Raw genomic sequence first — 9,034 nt, 5'->3', positions numbered from 1 at the left:
GAAAAAATGAGAACTTGCTATCAATGTTTTAAACATCCAATAAGAAAATGTATAATATTTGTCTTAGTTTCTATTGCTCTAAGAAATACAAAATGTTGTCATGATTGATGTAACTATATGCTGTCAAAAATACATTTATCTCCATTTATCTCTATGTGATGGTCGTTTGCATCACGAAAACTTGCTCCCTTGTAATGTCTTTACATTGGATGGTCCTTTCTTTTCTCCTTGGTACCTATTTTCAAAAATCAAAGTAATGTATATAAGTAATAATGATTATGGCGTAGTTTTGGAATGAATACTTTTTCGAGGTTAGATTGAATAACATACCTTATGGTCATTGCACTTGAATACATAATCATGAGGCACTTGTAGGTCATCCCATTTTCCAAGTCTGTTCTCACTTAACGCAGTGAGATTTTTGACCTTATATTGAGTATTGTTAAGAGCTCATGTTCAAACCATACCTCTAATAACATCAATGTATTTTCAATGTCATCCTCCAAGTCCTGATCAATTGCTACAAGTTTTCCATTGACATAATGCCATCTCATATAATGAAAGGCCAAAATAAAATTCTAGGAGCCAATCATATATTTACAGATAATAGATTTCCTATGGATTTTGTAGGTAACCCCATTTAATTCTTTCACATCCCAATTTTGACCTAAGAAATCCAAGCATTTCTTCGATTTACAGATAAACATTGACAATGTTTTTTTGACCTCTTCGTCATAAAAGAAGTCAACAAAAACATGCAATGGCATAAAGACAACGATTTTCACCTGACGATTTGCTACATTTGGTCTTATACACCTCTACACGTCTTGGTGTATCTTTAATCTAAAGCACTCACTTGTTTCTACTGTTGGTATGGGCCATTCTGGACTATCGAATGAAGGCAGTGGTAATGCTTTCAAAGATCCATAACCTGTAACACTATGAGGTGCCGTGTAAAATTCATTATAAAAGAAAACTCCTTTCTCTGCTAAAGACCTGCTGGATGTTTCTTTGTATAGCTTCTCACCAATAGATGCATGAGAAACATCAAAGATTCCCACAATACTATCTATAGGCTACCAGTTAACCAAGTTTGAAGGATATATATATCTATATAGATGAATACAAGAGAAGCATAAGTATAGAAATGAAACACGTTACATAAACATAATGTAAAAACATTTACTTACAGTTTGGTCTATGGAGTGGGATTCCATCAGGCAAACGTTGCAGATGCAATTCTAAGTGCATGTAGGCATGTTGTATAAGGACTTCCTTAATGCTCCTACTTATGTCAGAGAGTTTTAAGTCTTGAACTCTGCCTTTGTAAGTGTCGATGAACTCATTCTTTGTTTTTTTTTGCTTCCTAGTCTGCAACATAATCCAACTACCAATAGAGTTTGTGGTAGGAATCCACCTTTGATTATCCATATCAAAACTGTTGTATACTATAATAGCTCTAGTAGAGGAGCAGGGACACCTAGGAAGTAAATAGAAAATAAAAGCAGATGTAAGAAGATGGAAGAAGATGAGATGGCAGAAGAGATAACCTCCAAAACATGCGAAATTTTTAGAGGGAAATCCATTCATTAAATGACGTAGGAACTTTGAAGAGAACATTTCAAATTTTTAGAGGAAAAAACACTTTTATTAAATGAGCTGAATGAGGAAAATTTTTAGATTAAAAACCATTCATTAAATGAGCTGAGATTTATTAAACGAGCTGTGACAACACTATTTTTCATATATATTAAATAAATGACATTATAAAGTGTGGTCAAATGTATTTCGTATTTCTTTAATAACAATATATTCATATAAAGAATTTATGAAAAACGTCTAATTATCAAAAGTTTCGTTACGGTGGCTCTCTTCCTATTGGTCGAAAGCCTTTCTCTCTCTAGAGGAAAAAGGCCCAAAGTTGAGTCCAAAATTCGCCTAATGTATGAAACTGGCACTGAAGGAAGGAATGAGCATTCTCAAAAAGAAACTAAGGAATATCTCAAAACATGGTGGAGACGTAAGCGTTATGCAGCCCAATCATCATAAAAGGATACAAGAAAGGACAACTGCCCCTAATGGTTGTAGTATATTGGTGCATTTGATGCACATCACATGTTTATTAACAATTGGGGGGAGGGAATTACAAAAGGTTATGTATTTTCACCCTCCTCCCACTGAGTTAATAGCTAAAATAGATATCACTAATGAATTGAAGCTTAGTCATTTAGCTAGGTGAAAGAAAAATAGAGATTTGGCCCAAAAGGAGAAGGAAGAAGAAGCTACTACTACTACTAAAGCAGAATTGAAGAAGATTATGAGCCGACACCTGACTTGCGACCTACATCGAAGCACTATAAATCCTTTACAATTGGGGACCATAAGTTAGTATTTAATAATGCCACACGAAAACAAACAAGTGAGGTAGGAGGATTCTATGATGGCCCAATTGAAGTAAAAGAAGTAGACTTGGTTAAACCTTGGGAAGAACTTAAACTAGTCTTTAGAGAAAAAGACCTCACCCAAAGTTAGAAAGTAAAACTCATTACTCTCCTCAAGGAAGATAGGGATTACTTTGCATGGACTTACCATGCTGAGGTTGTGTAGCACACAATCTCCATGGTGCCAAATGATAAACCAGTCCAACAAATGACCCTATCATATAAATCCTAAGCATACTAAAATTGTTAATGAAGATATAGACAAGCTTATTGAATGTGGATTCATCTATGAGATTGAACACTCAAACAGTTTCACCAATTGTGGTTGTACCCAAAAAGAATGGAAAATTGAGACTATGTGTCGATCTTAAGAAGGTAAATGTGGTTATGAAAAGAGACCATTACCCCCTACCATATTTAGAACATGTTCTTGAATGCATAGCTGGCAAGAAAGCATATAACTTCTTAATGGATACTTGAGATATAATTAAATTTCCATTGCTCATGAGGATCAAGCTAAAACTATTTTTGTTACAAAACATGGTGTAGTTGTTAGCCTAGAAGTCCCTAGTGTGAACACCCCTACACACAGCAGGCACTCTTTCCCTTGTGATGGCAAGGGTTTTTTTCCCATGTGAACACACTCGTGTGTTAGTCACATCAACCCTAGGGCTAGGGCTATTTGTACTCTTGTAATCCATTCATTCTTTATCATTATCATCAAGTACTTTCCAGCTTCACTTTTGGTCTCTCTCTCTCTCTCTCTCTCTCTCTCTCTCTCTCTCTCTCTCTCTCTCTCTCATTCTTTAAGCTTGATTCAACTGTGTGTGCGTGTGTGTCTGTGTGAGTGTGCATAGCATCTTCTCCCTCATCCAACGTTGGTAGTTGAGGGTCTTAGTTCTGTAGCCTGCATCTGTATTCGATTGTCAGCTCTTGCCATCGTCGTTTGTGCCTACTCCCTGCCTTGACTTCGTGCCATTAGCCTTGATGCCTTTCCTTTCATTGGCATTGGCTCATATTGCATTTTTCAAAGCTGGTTTTTGAGCTTGGTTGTAGAGCCAATGGCTCCTCACCATTAGTCTCTGAAGTAGTGAATTAGGTGTACATTAGTGACCTTCTTCAATTTTTCTGCCATACACCCTTTCATCTTCACCATCGCATAGCTCTTGGATCTAGGGTTTATGCCTCCACTATACATTGGTTAGCTTTATTTCTCTTACTACATTATGGACAACCCCACACACTAGCACTACACTCAACTCAAGCTTTCAGAAACTTTCATCAGTATCTATCGAGTTTTGTTGTTAGTTTTGACATTGGACTTCTGTGTCTGTCAATTTAGTCCATTCAACCATTCAGCTTTCCATTTGGCATTGGACTTTTGTGTCTGCCAATTCTACTTGTTCAGCCATTCAATTGCATCAATCAGCTTGGCCTAATCAATAGTTCAGCCTTTAGCACTTACACATTCAACATTCAGCTTTAGTTTTAGTAGTACTTGTTGATCATTGATCAACCATTCAGTTTCTTCCATCGGTTTTGCCATGTCTGCAATTGAACCTTCAGCTTTCAACTTTTAGCTTTTAGCATCGGCCTTTCTTGTGCAACATCAGTTGTTTCAGTTAGCTTTGCCCAGTCTCAACCGTTTTAATGTTTGGCTTTCCTTATTCAGCAATTCAACTTGAGGCATTCTGCATCAAAGCATTTGCTGACTTTAACATTTGGCTTTTTGGCTTTCGTATTCAACCATTTGGCTCTAGGCTTTCCACATTTCAGCCATTCAGCTTGAGCATTCAGCAATCATCTTTCAACACTTGGCATTCAGCTTTTACCCATTAGCATTCAACATTTGATTGGTGGCTTCAAATTTAGCCAGGCAACTTTTAGTCTTCAGGCTATTAGCATCAGCAGCAGTTGACCAGGTTTACTCCATTTGCCAGGTTTACTTTCTTGGCCGGGTTTATGCATTCAGTAATCGCTTTCAGCTTCAACACTCTATATTTGGTATCTAGATTTTGGTCTTTCACCTTCAGCTTTCGTGAGTTGATTCAGTCAGCCGACTTTAGATCCCATCTGATAGTCGATTTAGATTCTATTCGTCGTTGACAGATCTGGTTCAACGTCTATCCATCAGTTGATTTTGATGATTCCCATCTTCATCTTCCAACCTGTTGATTTCACGCTAGCTTCCAACCTGCTAATGCCACGTTAGCTTCTGACCTACTAAACTTCTCGCCATATCAGCTTCCAACCTGCTGCCTTGCTAATACCACGTCAGCTTCCAACCTTCTACACCTACCGATTCCTCCCCATATCTGTCGATTTTGTCTATAACTTCTAGCACACAGATTGTTGATTTGGTGAGTTTACATATGCATTGAGTAGACATTTGAGGTACTATGAGTCACTTGCTTACTGCTTGTGTCAGATATACTTTGGTTTGCTCATTTTTTGTTATGTAAAATGTCTGGAAACACCAATGACTTGTTTGGCATGCTATCCACCATTGATGATAAGTTAGATGGTACCAACTATCCCATCTGGGCATACATGATGTGTTAGTATATGTTCAATGCCCGCCTCTTAGCATGTATCTTTCATTGATGTATGGTGCACATTTTTATGGCCCCCCATTATGAGAGGCCATTGGTGCACATATCTTTAGTGGGAATCCCAACTTAGATGTTGGAAGTAGTCATAGTTGTTGTTGTGACCGTTGATGGAGATGATGAGGGATACAAGCGTTAGCTGAGGTGGTCCAGGGTTTAGGGTTTACGAAAAGATATAGGAAATATTCCTTCAAATATTACCTCGGATACTAATTTCATCAATAGTGGATAATGGTCAGTTGGGATACGTTATGAATACGTGGGCGGTGAGTCGTATATTCCTTAAAATATTCCCTCGAATACTAATTTCATATTAGCACAATGGTTGGTTGGGATGCGTTATGAATATGCAGGCAGTGTGCCGTGTCAATGCAGCGTAGCCGCCCACATCTTGGATGTGTCCACTACCCTACCTCCTGCACTATAAATGGACATAGTTGGCACAAGCTAAGGTATCCAATGTTGTGAGAATATATTCCCTACACTCTCAATATGCCCTCCATCTATATTTTATATAGATCACTATCTAATCTCTACACTAGAGCACACAGGTGAACAACACCATCATATTGTACCTATCTCTTGTTTAGTATAATCAGAATTTTAAAATTCTCTCCATTCTCTCTATTGCATCGTCTAGTGTACTGTCTCTTGTTGTAACTTTTTTCATTGTGCCATATTCTTACATGGTATTAGACCTATAGGTGCTCTAGCAACAATAATACACAAAGTCTAGTCTTTCTTTTTGCATAGAAGTAGCTTGGAGTGATGTCTACTTTTTATGCTACTGCTATTTCAATGCTGCTCATCTGTCCACCTGCCTTCACCAAGATGGGACAAACTACACTCTTTGGAAGTTCAAAATCAATGATTTCCTTGATTTCTATGAGTTGTTGTTGTTGGAGATCATTCTAAGAACAAACCAAGAATCACCCTGGCGATAACACAAGAATGATTCGACTAGATGCTACTCTTCTTCGGGCAGAGAAGTGGCGCAATGCAAATGCACTTTGTGCCATTGTTACCAGCGTAAGTGGTTCTATTCTTAATCTCATTCAACACAAGGCATCTGTGGCTTGGACCATACTGAGAAATCAATATGAGACCTAGAATTAGACCAGGATTCAAAACCAAGAGAACTAGCTAAAAAGTTTGCTAAAGGAGAGGCTACAAAAGTTTATCTCTTACATCAAAAACCTATGAAACCAGATGGCTATTGTGGGAATCATGATGAAGACCAATGAAGAGTTGGCTTGGAGATGCATTCGAATTCTACCGCCGAAGCATGATGGCTTGGTTTACGGCACCAAGGTTAGAGTACCGCCTCTTTCTTTTAAAGGATTTAGTACTATGCTATTTAAGAAGGAGATCCAGTTCAAGACCCATGATGGTGGCCAATGAAAAGGGCAAATGTGGGGCTACTTCTAAAGACAAGAAGAAGAAGTCCAAGAAGAATAAGTTTTCTAGTGCGTGCCACCACTATGACAAGGAGGGTTTCCATCTCAAAGACTATAGAAAGAAGCAAGAGGATGATGAGAAGGACGGCACCATGAAGACTTCATGGAAGGGAAAGGAGTCAGCCACCAACAACTCCCAAGTTGAGTTGGAACTCTAGATAGCCATAGAAGAGGTATGCTCATCTCTGCTTAGGCCTACTCTAGTTGCTAACTATTCATGGATTTTGGATAGTGGGGCATCCCAACATATGACTAGCAAAAAGGACTGGTATAGTTCCTGGCAACCTTTACAGGAATCCATCAATGTTATTGTCGATAATAATGCTAAATGTCTAGTCGAAGGGTATGGAACCATCCCATTTGTGGTAGCTTATAGGTGAAGAAAAGAAGATGTGTGAAGTGCTCTACGTACCTCAAATAAAGAGAAACTTGCCCTCAGTTTTGCTGCCATAACAAATTGTGGCCTTGAAGTACACTTCAAGAAAATAGTACTAGAGATTCTAGATGCTGAGGGGAAGACAGTTGGCAAAGCTGTGGAGGAATAACAATTTATACGAGTTGAGTGCTCTTACAACAGACAAGGGCATAAGAAAATGTTACATGCATATACCAAATGCAAATAGAACTAAGCTTGTTGGCGCCAAAAGCAAGAAATGTATCTTCCATGGATACAGTACACAATCAAAGGCATATCAAATATTTGATCCAGAGGCTAAGAAGATAATGGTCAGCCAAGATGTGGTGTTTGTGGAGCATCCAAATTTAGTAGAGGACAGGGATCTGTCCACTTTATCATCAAATGGAGAAATAAACCACCATGTACCCAGCCCAAGCACCGGAAAACTGAAGGAGGAGGAATTTTTGGATGTTAAAGACTCTTAGAAATCACACCAGCCTGCCCCTGCACCTAAAGGACAAGCACTTCCTGCATGGGTAAGGCAACCCTTTGATGATTGCAACCCCCCACTTGATGTTGCAAAAACTTCATCAGATGGCTTACGCAGATCAAAGAGAATAGAGGAGCAGAGAATGTCTTTTGAACACATTGTCAATATGGCCTTGATGGCTAAGATAATGGATTTAGTGAATGAGCCCACAAATGTAGAAGAAGCTTTGGCAGATCCAAAGTGGAAGGTAGTGATGCAGTCACAGTATGACAACATCATAAAAAACAACACTTAGGAGCTAGTTGATCAGCCATCAAAATGAAAGGTAATTCGCACAAGTGGGTGTGGAAAGCTAAGTACAAATCCGATGGTTCATTGGAGAAATACAAAGCTAGGCTAGTTGCACAAGGTTTTCCATAGGTTGGAGGTTTTGTTATCAGTAAAACCTTTGCCCCAATAGTTTGAATGATGCTATTTGCATAGTACTTGCCTTGGCTGCTAATAAGAAGTGGCCAATTTTTCAAATGGATGTAAAATTAGCTTTTTTGAATGGACATCTCAAGGAGGAGGTGTATGTCACTCAACTGCCAAGGTTTGAGCTGTCCGGATCAAAGAATAAGGTTTGCAGGTTGAAGAAGGATTTATACGAGCTGAAACAAGCCCCAAGGGCATGGTACCAATGAATAGATACTTTTTTCAAAAATATCTGAAGAAGGCTTTATACGGGTTGAAACAAGCCCCAAGGGCATGGTACCAATGAATAGATACTTTTTTCAAAAATATTGGTCTTTCTAGAAGTGCATTTGATGGTAACTTGTATGTACTCATAAAGGATGGCAAATATGTGATATTTGCTCTCTATGTGGACAACTTGATTATCACAAGTAACCAAGAAGACTTGAGTCAGCAAACACGAGAAAGACTTGGATCTAAGTTTAAGATGACACACTTGGGGCTCTTGCATTATTTTTTAGGGATCGAGGCTTGGCAGGAGTCTGGCAAGATCTTCATTTCTCAACAGAAGTATATTACAAATATCCTGAAGGCATTTGGTATGATAGACTGCAAGCCAATTGTAAGATTCCTCCTCAGCCTGAATAATGAATAAGCTTTACTTCAATCCCCTATAATCATTCCCTGTTTCTTCTGAATGCAAAAAAATATTATTTTTCCTTGTTTTTGCCTAGAGAGAAAAAATTCTAGAGAGAGGTAATTCAATATTGAGATATTTTTGGATATAAAAATTCTACAAATATCAAAAATATATTTTCCTGAAACAAAAATTCAAAATAAATTCTCCAAGGTGCATTAGGAATCAATTAAAAATGATATAAGTGACCTTAGCCTAGGGGTCAAGATTTTTAGAAATTTCTAGATTATGGTCCAATTAAGGTTCCTATGGGCCAATAGGATTAATCCAAGTGTTGGGATGAGATAAATCTAATGAATAAAAGAAAATACCCAAAAATGAGTATATGCTTACATAAGATGAAGAGTTGACTAAGTACAAGGTTTATAGTAGTTAAAAATTAAGAGATATTACTAAAAAAATGAGATATTTTGGAGGAATGATGAATTTTTGACACCTTGGTTAAGGAGAGGGGGACCTTTGAGGTAGGCACCTCCTTCACATGTGTGGG

This window comes from Cibotium barometz, chromosome 10, assembly GCF_041138505.1.
Source record: "Cibotium barometz isolate CiBa-2024 chromosome 10, ASM4113850v1, whole genome shotgun sequence".
Taxonomy (NCBI): Eukaryota; Viridiplantae; Streptophyta; class Polypodiopsida; order Cyatheales; family Cibotiaceae; genus Cibotium; species Cibotium barometz.
Note: the sequence above shows the minus strand (reverse complement) of the source record.